The 17,305-nt window shown below is 38.9% G+C and overlaps 1 protein-coding gene across 3 annotated transcripts in view; it reads right to left on the minus strand.

Moving 5' to 3' along the window:
• LOC116045129 (leucine-rich repeat transmembrane neuronal protein 4) overlaps positions 1–17,305 on the minus strand; it is a 115,949-nt gene that overhangs the window by 22,500 nt on the left and 76,144 nt on the right. The window lies entirely within an intron of this gene.

Raw genomic sequence — 17,305 nt, forward strand, 5'->3', positions numbered from 1 at the left:
CAACATTGCAGATAATTAATCTGGAGGTAAATCATTGTCATGTCATGATTTAATTTTCTCAGCTCAAAAAGAAATGTCAAGACAAGCCTGACAGACCTGTCCTCCAGCTGACTAATGAGCTGGCAGACTGCATACATATTGTTAAGAAACATCACATAGTGACAAAGTCAACACTTTGGTAGGTGTCATGTCTTAAAATAAATAGTTGAGCTGTAGCTTGCAGGCATTTTGCCACAATGCTCCAGGCCAAGTCAGGTGTCAGCCTAAACTAGTACTCCAGAGTCCATCTGGCTGATAGTGGCAGTCAGCTTGCCAGTGGCACAACTGACTGGTTTTTGCTGTCTTTGCAAATGTGATAATCAATCGCTCACTCAACCCAACTGAACACATAGTCACTTCCTGAAATTAAGCTTAATATACTGAATATTCAGATATTGTGCCTTGTCTTTTCTGGTTGTACAGTGGCTCTGCTGACCTAGACCCATAACACTTTCCTTTAGCTCTACTCAAAATTACATTTCAATGATTGGCAGAACCCAGAACCAAACACACAGACAAACCCAGCGTACACATGCAACCTCAATTTGTATCCTGGCATGTACTTCGACGGAATATAAAGCTGACAGATGAAGAATAACTTGCCTGCTCTGTCCTGACTACTCAATGAAACATCCCTCACATTCTCACGCAGTGCGAGGCTGTGGGAACAGCATCATAATGGACCATGGATGGTGAGAGGTGACAGAAGAAAGAAGAAAACAAAGACCTTAGGGATCCCTCCTCTTCCTGGTAGAGTCAGTTATCACAGACAAATTCTTATGTTTATGGAAAAAACTGAAATTCATTAATACAATAGTCTTTGGACATGATCATACTGTACTAGAAAATTAATACCTAGCTTTATACCCTATAGAGACCTCGTCAGACTTATTATTAATAGAGTGTATTTAGATGTCCTTGTCAGAACAGTTAGTTCTCTCATACACTGAGTTGTGTTATTGCATCAGTATGAGTAGCTTTGAGGATAATTTGGTTTTAGTTTCATGCTTGATTTTGTTTCTGTCCTAGTTTCTTTTGTAGAGCAGGTTTACAGAGTGCAACTCTTTGTTTGGGTAATTACACAACAGCTTGTGTCTGTATAGGTATTTGTGGAAGTCAGATTAAAATGTTGGTTAATTATTATCATTAATGCAAACATTTCCTTTCTCAGTCTTCACTCCCAGGCACATGGCATTCATTGATTCAGAATTACTTTGACATTTGTTGCATCTGGTGGCAGTTGTTACGCTTATAGGTGAAAGATTGTGACAGTTAAGTTAAGTTGTTCAGTTACTTAAATTGTTGGTTCATTTATATATTTTACACAGTTTATTTATATGATTTGGGTTCCATATTCCATAACATGGAAAGCCATGCTGCATTAGCCACTACCAATTCCTATACGTACAACAGCATAAACCCATTTACGTTTAAAGAAAATGTGACTATTAGGCAAGATCTAAAGTAATATGGTGTGCCTTTTTTGTATTAAATTTTGAGCTGATTTACCGGCATTGGTCCTCATCAGACATCAAACACATCCAGCACTGTAAAGAGTAAGTTTTCGGGTTTGAACAGGATGTGTATGATGTTTGTATGTTCTAGTTGTGACTTGAAAGTGTGTCATTTTCTTTACTCAAAATGCATTAATCGGGTGCCGACAGTACCATGCAGTGGGAGCTTGCCATCATAGCTTAGACATTGATATCAATAAAATACAGATTGAAGTGAAATAAAGATATACAGTAAGGAGTCAGAAAGGTCCAGTCTGTGATGTGAAAGCTCCAAAGACATATCTGCAACAGAAAATATCATCAACTGGACAGGATGTGTCAAAGTCTGCCTACGGGTAGACATATCTCTGTATTTGAATCGGCTCCTTATCAAATGCCAGATACTGGCTGTATTTGATGTGTAGCACACAGATGTACATGACATGCAGTCTACTGATGATGTAACGAGAGTCTTATCGCATCTACAAGCCTCAAAATGCAGCACATTGTGCTATATGGAGAACAAAAAAAAACATATATCAAAAGATTGAGGACATTTTCTTCAGCCTCAGTGATGTGTAACATGGAGCCATTCCTTAACTTCAGATGTGTTGGAGTAGACGTGCAAGCAGCCTGATGGCTCTTGCCATTTTACTGCATTTCTCCAAGGGTAATTGCAGTTTCTTCCTTACTTTTAAAGCCCTGTCAGTCTGCCTGAGCTAAATGACAGCCTAGTGGTAACCGAATTACAGGGAAGAGAGGGAGCCAAGAATCACCTTCCTCTTACTTCCTTGCTAAGTGGTCTGATTGCTTGGTCATGTCCTGTGCATTAAGGCGACCGTTTCCATGGCGATTTCTCCAGACACATCAAAAAGTTCTTGCAAGTGTCTGATGCAAAGTCAACTCAATTAATTCCCGGCATTTTAGGAACAACGGATTATCTCTTCAAACCTAGTGTCTCATGTGCCAACCCAACATGCACACTTATTACGTTTTTTTTGAAATTTACTTTTAACAAGGCTGTGAGGCTGGAAACTGCATATTCTGGCAAAATAAATGACAAAAACAATATGTTCATGTTGCGTGTCTTGAGAAATATTTTTTTGTTTTTTCACTGCCATTTTAACTGCCATCTTACTGCGATGATTTGTCTCATTTGTAGCTGTGAAATGCTGTTTGAAATCACAGAATGTGGCACTAGAGTAGCTGTCATTATTACAATGTTTGTGCATAGCAAGTCGTGTAAATGTCCAAATTTCTCTGTGGCATGCTTCTACAGCTAGGGTTTGCTGAATTTAATATGAGACATCAGGTCTTTATATAAGCAGAATGATTTGGCTTTGTGTTTTGCTCAGAGAGGCAGTTCAGCGGAGAACTATACTACATTCAGCAGTAGGCTGTTAAATCAAAGGGACTTAAAGCAAATGTTACTGTTTGATCACAATGAGACAATGTTCCTTATGACTTGTTACTAAATATGAAGGAGAGGGATAACCAGCATACTTTTATACTACAGCTACATGTTGGTTTTAGTGTTTTTGGTGTAGTGAGGTTTCAAACTAAATAAATACACTACTGAAAATTCAACATAGCCATGCAATAACATTTTATAATTGTGTTTCCACCAAAACAAACATGCCTATTTAACAGCATTAAAGTAACCAGGCAATAACTACTGTATAAGAGACAGATCATGCTCATTTTCAGGTTCATACTTGTATTTGGGGTTTCTATCAGAACATGTTTACATTCCTTAATGTTCAAAAAACACATTATTTTTCTCACACTGTCTGTCTGAATAACCTGTACTCACCCTCTGTCTAAAACACTCCGTTTTAGCCCCTGTCTCTTTAAGCCCCAAACGTAAAATAAGTTAATAAAATGTGTAAAACCATCAAAAGTTACTGCAGGTCTTTACACATTGTTCTAGCTGTGGTTACGGAAGTACCTCCAACATATCAGCAGTGGACCATGCAAACGTCCCAGTTTCCAATATCCAATGAAAGAAAATACATCAGTCAAATATATTGGCAGCCTAACAATAGTCTAACTCACCAGATGTTTGACTCTAGATAATTCAACCATTGATTCCAGCAGGTTTTTGGCTGGCTCCCGCTCCTTCTGCGTTAACATTTTCAAAGTCCCCCTGCAGTCTGCAACAACAGCAAAGCTAACAGCACAGCTAGCGGCAGAATACTAGCAAGTTTATGATGGAAAACTGCAACTTACAGTTTGATTTAGCACTTACCGCCTATGCCGTTATTATAATTGTTAGCCTAATTATAGTAGAAAGGCAATTTACAGGCCTGTGTGCTAGTTCTATTTCCTTCTGACACTGTTGTATTTGGTAGGAGTAATTAGTAATTAGTAAGTCTTTTTTTTATTTTTATTTCTTAGTTAAAAACATGTTCTTCCAGGTAATTACTCAGTCCTGGTATAACTTAACCAAAGTGGTGATAATGGACTAGCTAACTGTAATTATAATGAGCTTTATTTGAATAAAGTGCTTTTTAAAACTAAGTCACAAAGTGCTTTACAGAGACATATCAAGATGAAAATCTAGATGAAAAAAAAGACTAGAAGAGAATGCAAAACAGCTGTAAAACAGGAAGGAATCACATTTACTGCAAAGAGTATAACCACCTATAAGAAAAAGACTAAAGAGGAGTTGATGAGTTGCTAAAACAGGAGAAAGAAAAGACACATCTAATGGCAATCCATTGTTGAGACATTTGACTCAAAATATATCAAACTGCTGGTGGTGATAAAGGAATAGTTAGGAGGACACTAAAGTCATTTGCTTCATCCTCTGGGGATGAAGAATGTCCATACAAATTTTTTGGACAATCCATCCAATGATTGTTGAGATACGTCTGGACCAATGTGGAGGAGGCCGACTGACAGACATTGCCATAAAGACAGAAACAAAGACATACATGGCACTTTATAACTAATTTGTGACTATGGCAACATAATGCTTTATAGTTTGGGATCATGACATATTTTCATTATCTTCTTTCAGTTGTTTAGTCAATTGAGATATCTAATTCTGCAAATGCACCAACTGGCCTACATATGGTCTACATATAGATTGGAGTGCGGCATTTCTAGCCATGCAATGCATTCAAACTCAGGTCTGAAGTGGGGTGAGGCTTCCCTCTGCTGATTGGTGTATAATGGAATCTCTGACTGTTATCATGTCCATGACTCTCTGTCAAAGTTTATTTCTAACCAAAGGGATTTAAGGTGAAAAGTCACACAGAGATCATTTTTTTATTTTCCGAGGAAGATCAAGGATGAAATGGTAACAGAAATGGCCATGCAGAATGCAGGAATCAACAACAGAATCAAGATATTTCACAGAACATTTAACCACTCACCATTTAACTCAATTTAACCATATACTATTCCACTATACCATTACTACCATTTCCAAGTAAGTATACTGAGAGATCCCGGTTACTGCACTCTGATTTTCTGCTGCATTTTGTTCCTACTTTTTGAAAGATAGCTAGCATGACATATCACTGAGCTTTGCTGTGTCTTCATGAAATCCTAAACTACATTAAAGTGTCAAACTGCCACCCATTGGTCATTGATGCTCCAACATGTCAGTAGTCATATTCGCCCTCCCTCCGGCCCTCCCTTCTTGTGACAGGCAATGTCACTGCATTAGCCTGTATTTATTATACTGTAAGCAGCAAACATGTTGAGAGCAGAACTCTAGTTTACTGTTACACAACACCTTAAAAAGGATGTCGGCTTGTATCTGTACTTTACTATGGAGCACACTAATGTAATAAATCAAGCAAAGTCGCATTAGAAAACCAAGAACATTGCAGATTAGACAAGCAAAGTCAACTAAAATTCAATTCAAACTAAAGTGGATCATTTTCTTAATCGCTTTTGTGAATCCTGGGAAAATAGTAATAAGTAATTTTGGTTGTGTTTTCAACTTAAGTCATATGATCTCTGGATTAATGGGATATTCATTGCAAATGCCCTGAAATATCACAATATTTACCAAAAAAATGTACCCAAATAGTCCTAAAACCCAGACAGAACTCTACAAATGTAAAGATACAGTAAACCAGTAAACTTGCTTCTTTGCTCCATTTAGCATGTAAAAGTACTTTATCTAGAAATACGAATAAAACTGAGGTCAAACAAATGTTGTGTAGGAGGAAAACTTTGACATGCAGAGTAACACACATACACGAGAATGGAGATGGTGAGGAAAAAATTAAAGGAGAAAGAATAAAGATAAATCGGGAAAGGTAAAATGGAGTGAGAGTGAGGAAATACAGACAGAAGGAGAAAGGAGAGAGAATGAGAGGACATATGAGAATACAGTCATACGTCTACTGAGCCGTGGCGCTCATGGCTGGGCTGTGGCACTCATTATTGATGTAGTAGAAAATTTGCACCGACAGGAAACGAAGCTGCCAGCTGTCCCCCCCATTATGACATTATCTCACAAGGATGGCCGACAGTGGCAGTGTATGCTATCACCCGAGCCGCCCCCTGGCATGTCCAAAGGAAAGCTCAGTCCCACAGTGGCCACGCACACTTACACACGGAGGCTACAAAATGGAAAATCTCACACACACACACACACACACACACACACACACACACACACACACACACATACATATATTTGCTAAAAAGCAATGCCTTGCAACAGAATTATGAGTTATGATAACCTTATTACAATAGTGAGCTGGAAAAAAAGCAGAACCGGACATGCGGCACACAGCAAATTTGCTACGCCTAATGTTCTTACTCTATAATGTCCCTCCAGTTTTCAATGGATATCGACTGTGAATTACGTGGTTGCAGCATTGTGCAAACACAGGAGAGAAAAAGCAAAGTGTGAGAGAATAACCCTGGGTATAGGACCCATAATAAAGTATTGGTTCACCCAAACGACAAAACACATACACTATGTGGCCAAAAATATATAAACATGCCCGTACATATACTTTTGTGTACTTTTGATCCAAGCCTGTTTTTTATGGTTAGTTCAAATGAAGTGTGATCGTAATGCTATAGCCTATGATGACAGTTGTGTGCTTCTAACTCAGTTTGGGGAAGGTTCTTTCCTGTTTCAACACAACAGTTTCATCTATGCACAAAATGAGTTGACACCAGCAATTGTTTTTTCACATTCCATCTCCTCCCAACAGTCAAGGTAAACAAAACTATTTGGTTAGTTTAGGCATGAAACAAAAAAGCAGAACTCGATATGGAGTAGGCAGCAAATTTGCTACACTATGTCTAGTGTTCTTGGTAGATAATGTTCCTCCAGTGTTCAATAGTAAATGACAGTGAATTCCATGGTTGCAGCATTTTGGAAATATGAAATGGACAATATGAGAGAGAGAATAAGCCTGCCGTTCAGGCATACATGCAATATTAAGGCATCTAAACAACCTCTGGCTCACTGTAAACATGCTGCCATGATGTTCAACAGAACATAAACCCATAACCAGTTTTACAAGGACAGTCTCATAAGGTGAAAGGAGGTATAACAAGTAGGTTCACATACATTTAAATACTATACATTGAATATACCGACCAAGGAGGGAATGATATGCACATAATAACACTTTCTGGATGGAGGGAAAGCGTGCCATTTGTACATCTCCCTGCCACCTTATATTTTATGCACATACTAATAAGCTTCCCCGTGCCGACACAGTGCAGGTGATATGTCCGTTTATGGGCCGGGCTCATTAAAACAGAAAGAATAGAATTTTCTGGTAGTGCCTTGGCAGTTTCTGTTAAATTCCTGCACACCCTTGTAGGTATAGCTGACATTCCTATCGAGGTGGAGCCAACTCAAAATGCAGCGCAACAGACAGAAATAGATTTGAACTCTGCCCGGCAACCAGCCGGCACTGCAGATCCCTGCACCGAGTATGTGCCCAATAGAGGACAGACCCCCTCGGGGGGCCAGGAGGCTCCACCAAGCAGGACAGACGGAAGAGGATGGATGTGAATAAGACCTCCTCCGCACCAGCTTTCCACTTGAACTCTGAATGTGTCACAAAAAACAATGATTTTTTTCTGAATTATTCTTGACTTGTCTCCTGTGCAATAAGGCCATGAAGGCTCACATTCAGTTTAATTGAAATCATGACAAAAAAACTAACAACCCTATTTCATTGTTTCCTGTAAAGTAATTGGGCACAGCTTTTTTTCCTCCCACTGCATGTTTTTCGTAGCTTTGACTGCCATTGAGTCATCACCTAGGGAGATGAGGAAGCATTCTTTCTAATAAACAATACTCACTACATCTAGTCATGTAGCGACTTGTCAGGATATCTTCACTGCACTGCCTGGTGAGACCTGAGAGTTAGGCTCTTAAGTGCAAAATCTCGTCATCACTGAACAAGTGAAAGCAGTCGCTGACCTCTGTAGTGTGAACCCCTCCGGTACACTGCAAGGCTGTCAGCCTGGCTTACACCACAGGAAACACAGATACACACTCTAAAATACCACCACACAAACACACACCATTCAGAAAAAGTGTGCAGGATGTTAGAGAAAAGTTATTTAAAGTTTGGGATTTCTTCAAACTTTCACTGGACTTAGTTTCTTCTTACTTCTGAACAAAATGCCAGCGCATCTCCAAAAATTATCTTTTTTATGACTGGCACAAAAACACTGCTTATATTAATTAATTAAGCTTACTGCGTTAATTAATATCTGTCTGGGGTTCATCATTGATAGAATATGTGATTATATTAAAAAATCCTGTAATGGCCAAAATCTGGAATGAGTGGCACTCAAGTAATTGAAGAAAGTTTAGCCCCAGTCTGACGAGATCAAGAATGTTTGCGTCGTGAGTGTTACATCTATTTCAGAACTGTTAAAGCTCTTCCATTTCACTTTTAATGCTGGCGGCATGTCTTCCCAACCCGGTCTCACGCCAGTTCGTGAAATGGTCACGTTATTTTGATTTATTAATTCGTGTACAGGTCACGATTTTCTCGTTTATTTCGTGTACAGGTCACGATTTTTGAACGTGACCATTTCACGAACTGCCATGACACCGTGCTGCTCTGGGGTACGCAACAATGGGGAAATGAAACGCCACATGCCGGCAACAACAACAGGACGGACCACCACACGCGGGACGCAACCCCCGGGTGCAGGGACATGATCCACGGTCTCTGTGGCACGCAACAACGGGGAAATGAAACGCCACACGCCGGCCACAACAACGGGACGGTTGTGGTTAGGAAAAGAAGAACGGGGAAAGGTTGTGGTTAGGAAAAGAAGAACGGGGAAAGGTTGTGGTTAGGAAAAGAAGAACGGGGAAAGGAACCGTCACACACAAGAGACGCTGACAACAACGGGATGGTTGTGGTTAGGAAGAGAATAACGCGGAAAGGAACTGCAACTCGCGGGATGCGATCCCCGGTCCCCGGGGTGAAAGTCCTGTGTTGTTTGACCCATCCACCACCCCGACCAACCTCCCTGCGTGGATTTTGGCCTTATCAATACTACTCGCTACCGTAATCGTTCTGTGATCACGAAATATGCTTCCCATTGAAATACATTACTTTAAAATTCGTGCTCACCACACGAAAATAACGACATTAACATGTTCAGTACGCTAATCAATAGATTCAATAACGTGACCATTTCACGAACTGCCATGAGACTGGGCTGGTCTTTATGGATGGCAATGTCAGTCCATTGACCACTTCTTTTTAGACTGAAATATCTCAGTAACTATCGGATGGATTGCATTGGGATTTTGTAGAGACATTCATAGTTCCCAGAGGATGAAGCCTTATGACTATTCCCTTTTGACTTTTCCTTTCATCATCACCAATACTTAACATTTGTGGTTTTCAGTGAAATGTCTGGACAACTATTGAATGGATTGGCATTACATTTACATTTTACATTACAACTGCTAAATATGCTGTCATGCTCACAATGACAATACTAACATTGCTCAAATCACCTCTGTGTCTAAATACAGTCTCACATGCATGGCAACGTGGGGTTTAAGTCTTGTTCCAATGTATTTTGCTACAGGAGAGTAAAAATGTGGGTGGTCTCCACTGCATGGCATTTCTGAGGTGGCACTGATATGTAAATTCATGTTACATTTCTGTAACCTGTTCTTCTCTTCTTTTATCCTTTAAATTACTTGTGTAGGATTCTTGGATCTCGCCTCACTTCTTTTCAAGGGTATTAACTGCTTTGTGTGGCATGAAATGATACATCAGTGTGTTGCACGTGCACTGAATCCCAACTTCTGAATACACTTTCACATAAGTTGCAGTGTATTTTTAGAGTGCAGACGTAAATAAGGCAGTTAGACCTACAACGACCAAATATGTGTTTTACCGCAAAACCTAGTGGCTTCATGTTATGACATTTCCCAGTTTTTCAGGATTACAGTGCATCATCTTACCGATGATGGGTCCATATTCTAGGGACACAATGGGGTACATGTTTGTTCAGCAAATATAGAACGCAATGTGCTCTTTCAGCCCCTTGCATGAATATTTACAGCTTGCCTATATTGGAATCTTGCTATGTTTCCAGCTCTCTTGTAAAAAAACAACAGTTCTCACTTTTTACCATTCTGCTGTCTGGGGAGTTTCACATGGACTATTTTTGACTCTCTTTCACCCCCACATTGCACAAGAGTGCATTCTGGAGGTCCAATGAATAAAACTGCCATGTCGACTAAGAAAGAAGAAAGCAAATCTCCACTCAGAGCTGACAGTGAATTTCGCTTCTTGCCTTTACCATGGAAAGCTAGTAAAAAGTTCACCTTCCACACATAAATTGGCTGGGAGATTTATTTCTCCCCTGACATTCTCTCTGGAGATGCCACTGGGAACCTGGGCATCTGCTCTTTGGAGGGAGATGACAGGGCTATTGTTAGGGGCGGCGGAAGTGGAAAGCTATTCTCTTGCCTCATCCCCTCTGTCCCTTTTCCATTTCTCTCTCTCTCACACTCCCTTTCTTTCTACTTATGAAGCCTTTCAAAGGCGATGACAGCCACTTGAAAGGCAAAGGCCAAGGCTCATATCTGTCTAGTTAACCTTATTCATTTCAATATCATTCCGCTTTATCATATTCAAAATCCTGAGAGACAATCCAGCCAAATCGTGGGTGTCAGGTAAGAATGTGCAATATGACAGATGGCAAGAGTGACACTCCCTTGGGTCTAAAAAATATTCGGAATAGGAATTATCTCGCTCTATTACCACCGCCACCCTTTTCTTCCTGATGTCTAAGAAAAGTGATACATGGATCAAATATGAGAGGAAAAAAACGAGAATATTTAACAATCTCTCTATTATGGCTATAGTTTAGGAATGCAAAGAGATAAATGCCAAGCATTCACTGAATATAAGCCGCTCCTGCAATGCCATTGTATTCAGGAATCTGGCTGACTGGGTCAAATTGCGATGGCTGCTCCTCCAGGGCAGCAGAGGCCTTTGGGAAGGCGGCGTGGATGTCAAGGCAACTGGGACTCGCACGCAGATGTCATCGTGGCTAGATTAGGGGAGTATGACACGGCAGACCCCTAATCCATCATCTGGGAGATTACAGGAACATGACACAGCGCACCACCAAATCCCTTTAATCATGCAAATGTTCCATTCTCAGCCAATGGTGCTGTTGGAAGAACAATAAGGGCTCAAGGGAGAGGAGCTGTCGCAGAATATTTTCTCCACGGGCCTTGCTGGCTTGCTTCATGACACTCACAAGCAGCTTAGGTTTCAGTAATATGGAAGAGCTACTCTGGATGGGGCCAAGTCAATTAAGCCAGACCAGTGTTTTTATAAGAAGGGATGTTAAAGAGACAGGGGATATAGGGATGAGCAGACGATGCTTGTCTTTGATGTCCTGTGGGTTCTTACAAATCCCTCCGTGGTATAGTTGCAAGAAAGGGCAATTAGTCTGGTGAAGCAGGCGTGTCATCTCAGTCAATGTTATTACGCCCAGAGAAAACAAACTGTCTCAATCACTTTCCTTCGGAAAAAAGGTAAGGTTTGTGAGTTATCTCAAAGTATCAGAATGTGTTCCACATGATGTAAAGGGATAACAAAGGAAATATAGAGCCAAAGGCACAGAGTGAGGTCTTCAAACATAGACGATAACATGCTGCAGGTAGTTTGTCAGTTACTTTTAAAATGACTCATATGACTCCCACAGTGTTAGTGTTTTGTGATATGCCACCCCTATAGTTACGAGGAGTTTAGGAAACTAAAACTTTCAAAGAAGGTTTAATAGTGACTGTTGAAATAGGAGACATGACCTAAACGGTGGTCTCCTGTGTTGATGTTAAAATACTTTGTCCCAACACTTAGACCTTTGCTGCTGAGAAAGGGAAGTGTTTATCAAGATCACGGGCGGTCAGGAAAAACATGTTTCAAGCATTTCAACAAATCATCAAAGCTGCCAATGTATCTGCTAGTTCTATTTGTATTGTCAAATACAGAATGGATTATGTTCTGTGGTAACGTTTCTTTAGCAGCAAATAATTCTTAGGAAGGTGGTCAGGGTAAATGGCCGCCATACAAAGCGTAGGACGAGGTTCACATGCTAAGTAGTCCAGCGTTTTTTTAGAATTAGGCAACAAATGCACTCTAGTTAAGGTTCGGAAAGGTTGTGGTTTTGGTTCAATGTTAATAAAGGAAACTGTTGCGCTTTAACTGTCTTTACTGTTGATTTTTTTCTGCATTAAACCAAGGCCACCATCTTTCCCGAACCTTAACCTAGTGCTGCATTACCAAAATAACTTCTATCATGCTTTAGTTGCAAGGAGCATATAGTGTAGAGAAAAGGAATGAAATATATGGATAGTAAGCTATTTGCAGGTACGTTCAGTATTAGCATCTTGTGGCATGATAAGCGTTTTACCAGTGGACCACAATGGAAATAAGCCTTTGGACTTTGTGTTTTTAATTCTCTGTGATTTATTATGTCGGCCTATGTAATTACTGCTTTGCAGTGTTATGTGTCTTTTTTTAAATCATTAAATAAATCAGATTAAATTAAAAAAGATTTTAAAAAACTGATCTGAGCAGCATTACATTTTTTAAAGACATATTTGCTGTTGCAAATTAGTAGTATATAAATGTAAATCCTCTGAGAAGTTGGTCTTTTTCTCCATGTCATACTGTGTCTGTCAACAAAAATCTAAATGACCTGGGTCCTAATGTACACTCGGTGGAGGGAGAGACGATTAGCACTGGACAATGACAATACTCACCTTGGCCTTGTCCATACATCCAAACCTGTCCAGGGAAATGTTTAATTGCAAAGATACAGAGTTTAATGCCACTTGAGTGTTTCTCTTGCTGAATTTTCAATTTTTATGTAAAAGTGATCTTTTAGAGTTATTTATGGCTGCAAGCTAAACAACTATCACTGAACGATGGCTCCAGAGAACCCCTCCAACAATGGGCTCTTTCATCGACACTATCTGCTCTCAATGGAAAAGATGACTTATAGCCTCCAACTACATGATGAAAATGGTAATAAATACTGAATGAAATGGGATCCTCATAACCTTCATGGAAATACTAGACTGTATAATCATTATTTCATTCCATTTTCTATGGTATTTTATTCATGTGATTAGTACTGTGGACTATTTAATAGTGAATGTGCCTAGATTCTTGAGAAATGAAGTAAACCTGTATGTGTAAATACAATCAGCCTGCCCTAGATCTGCTGTTTGTTCTTTGTTTGTTAAAGTTCTAATATTAGCAACCAACATCTGTACAGCACCCTATTTTCTGAGCTTTTCCAAGGATAAGACTGCTGTCACTTCTGTTGGATCTTACTCAATGTATACAGTATCTCATCTTCTTATCTTATGACTCCACATGCATTGCACATGTACTCTGCTCTTTCACATTCTTACTCCATTAATGAATTACATTAGCCTGGTTGACACCAGGCCCTTCTCAACTGTAACTAAGAGTGGGTCTGGGCAAGCTTCATTCACATTTCCAAAGGGGCATCACCAACGGACGGCGCTCAAATGCCTCTGGGCGAAATTGGATAGACCTTCAACCAATCAGACCAACGATCCGGGTGACGTAACAGCGACAGCGGCATCAACGGGTTGCTGCACTTCGGTGACGGCATTTGAAATGCACATGACAGTTAAGTTTAGCCATAAAAAGGTGGCTGTGATGCAGGTACCGGACACCGTAACGTGACGGTCATGACAGACAAGTTTAGCCACAAAAATCCCTGACTGTGAAATGGTCACCAAAACAACTAGTTAAGATTAGAAGAAAGTTAGTGATTTGGGTTTAAACACCGGTCCCCTTAAGTAGTACTTACGGGTTAGGGGTTAGGGTTAGAAACAATACTTTGAATACACATACAGTTAGATATTTAGAGCTTTTCAAACTTACAAAAAAGGGCCTCAGTTTAATTGATCTTTTAGTACTATTCTGAATGTGTAACTTGCCGTATAATGAACTCCAAACACAGCCTTTTAATACTTCAAGCTCATCTCTAATTCAACATCCACAATCCACTCAGCTCTGCCACAAATTATATGAATCATGCATTTTTTGAAGTCAAATTAACAGATAAAGTTTGAATGTCACTACTTGTACAGATGTGGTGATAGGAATTCAAACTTTTCAGTCAGAAAAAAAGTATTCTACCTTTACCTGACAAAGAAAATCCAAAACACAGCACTGTGTTTTAGGTATAAAACAATACTGATTGCAAATTCTAGACTAAACACACAGCATTACAAAGATTATTTGAAATTGTAAAGTATGCAACAATAACAATGAGAGTTAACCAGTGATCAACTACAAATTTACTGAAACGTCAAAGTTTAATACATGTTATAGCATATCTGTGAAGGCTTTTGGTCAGTGTGAAACTTCCTTTTGCAAATTACATATTCTGCTCCCATTACCTTTGTTTTTTTAAGTATCCAGTTAGAAGTTAATTCATAAATCATATTATTTTGGTTTTTAGGTTAGTTACAACCTTGAGCAAATTCCTGTAGGTCTACTTTACTACTCGTGCGGGGACAGGACACTTTAGTCGGAAAACCACATAGACAACATCCCAGCCTGAGTTTCCTGAGTTTCTGTCATTGACCAAAAAATAAATTATGAGGACAGAAAATTCTAATTGTCTCCGGTCAGAATGACCGTTGGAAATAATTCCCTCTGCACAATTTGAATTGTGTTGAAATAGGCTACAGTGATTTTCATATACATTATTTCGTTCTATTAAAACAATAAACAATCATGTTTTTTTCACACTTTATAATTTCATAATTTTTATGTGTATTGTTTTATTTCCTCTGCCTAGCAAAGGGAAAATATGCCTATTTTAATTCAGATCGGCACTTTAAAATGTTATCTGCATTGATTTATTTCTTTTGGCCTCTCTGCCTGTAGCAAGTAGCCCACATTTCAATAAAAATAGTAATACTCGACACCCCTTGATGATATTATTCTTCATGTAGCCTGCCTATCAATTGTTTTTAAGCACAATAAACACCAAAAAAAAAATACTTGACTGGAATTTTTCCCATTTGCCTGGAAAAATGAAACATTGCAGGTCACATGACTGGCACCAACTGCCACACTGATCACAGCACAAAGGCTACAGCAGCAGCCAGTGAAATTCTCACTTCTAGCTGCGCACACACACACACACACACACACACACACACACACACACACACACACTTAAGGTGGGAAAAAAGAAATTACTCAGTTCATGTAAACAAGATTGAAACCCAGCTGTCATCAGCTGTGCTTAAAATATGAAATAAAAGGATTAACTCTTGGAAACGTAAAACCTGTGTGGTATTTTTACCCACCATGACAATTCTTCATGTTTGTAACTTTGCAGCTGAATGTGTGCATCCTTTGAAAACAGATATAGCGGTATCACTGAATTTCCTATCCGTCCTGATTAACATTCAATCTGAGTCATACTGGCCTTTTTTTTTTTTTTATTTCATTGGTTTTAACAGGCCTTGTATGACATCACGGTAACCATTTATAACAGTTGCCAGAGGTAATTTAGTCTTTGCTGGTGACAAATAGTGTTTCTGTTCTGGATTGTGTCACTTCTTTTAAAACAAACTCAACCTTAAAATAAATGCTTCCCAGAATTGTATATCTACGGCTTTAAACATCTTTGGCGCCTTGGCTGGAGTCACTGCCTGTTATGGGCAAAATTTGTTGTTTAGAAAATCTAGACAGTGCAAATTACTTCAAGAACGTCCCAAAACTTCATTAGCTCTGCATGCATATATAACTGAGGTGTTAAAAGAAAATCAGAGATGAAAATTGAGCATTTATATTCCTTGAGAATATATATATATATATATACATATATATATATATATATATATATATATATATATATATATATATATATATATATATATATATATATATATATATATATTATAGTTGACCTTTTGCTGCTTTTATGATGGTGTCATGCAGACAGTTGTGATTTCACTATATTGTTTCAAGCTGCTCTATATTACATGTTATTCATCATCTTATTGTTGTGAGATTCAACATAAACCATTACATTACAGTTTATCGAGATTAACTGTAGATGAGGATTTGTTGTTTGTATCTAATGTGTGTGTGTGTGTGTGTGTGTGTGTGTGTGTGTGTGTGTGTGTGTGTGTGTGTGTGTGTGTGTGTGTGTGTATATATATATATTTGTATTCATGTATTTCTCTGAATGATTTGTATATGCAACAGGAAGATGTTTGTTAAATAAGTAAGGTTGTGGTGTCTTGTAATCCCATGTGGGATGGGCCAAAATGTTTGGCATGACACAGAAATAAATTATAACTAACTAACTAACTAACTAACTAACTAACATTTGGATTATAACATCTTTACTTATAAACTATTGTTTATAATCTACTCATAATATATAAGTGATTATAGGGCTGGGCAATATTGAGAAACTCCATATATCCACAATCTAAATATTTTTTACCAAATACCTCAATATTGATATTGTGACAATATTATAGGGTTGACTTTTGGTGCTTACACAAAGTATTACACAATGAGAGTTTTGATAAATAATCATCAGTAATGTGGATATAATGACAAAGTGGGTAAAGGCGCATAATAGAATAGCTAGAACAGTTCAGAAATTTGCATAATTGTACTGTAATACAGTGTTTAAAACAAGGAAATGACACCACTAGACAATATCTAGTCTTGTATCACGAGATCAATATAATATCCTTATATTTCCCAGCCCAAAGTGATTATTATGGTACTACTATGTTACACCAGCTCCGTTACCATTGGTTTTCCATGTCAGCGTTACAATCTTTTCGGTCGTCTCATTTTCCTACTCTAGCCCGTTTACAGAAAGCGTTTTTTCAGCTGTGAAGACACAGGCAAACTGTACGAGTCTGTTTTTTTTTTTCTTTTCAAACACAGCAAGTGTTTTGGCGTCCAGCAGCGAGTCAAACTGCCTTTGATGTGTTTTCTTCGAACTGTCAGCTGAGACCAACATGCTGGAGCTCCTGGAAGCAGCTGCAGTGCAAAAGGGGAAATGGGAAAAGGAAAAAGTAGGAATCCCTGGACGAGGATTCTCTGCTGTATGATTACCCCTATGATAGATCCAGGTTATGAACCCCTTATATATGTATGTTACAGGGTGCAATTGGCTTATACCCTGTGGCAGCTAGTCAGATCAGCTTAATGAGGTTGTGTTCTATTATAACTTGTAAGATAGGTGAT

This window comes from Sander lucioperca, chromosome 14, assembly GCF_008315115.2.
Source record: "Sander lucioperca isolate FBNREF2018 chromosome 14, SLUC_FBN_1.2, whole genome shotgun sequence".
Classification (NCBI taxonomy): domain Eukaryota; kingdom Metazoa; phylum Chordata; class Actinopteri; order Perciformes; family Percidae; genus Sander; species Sander lucioperca.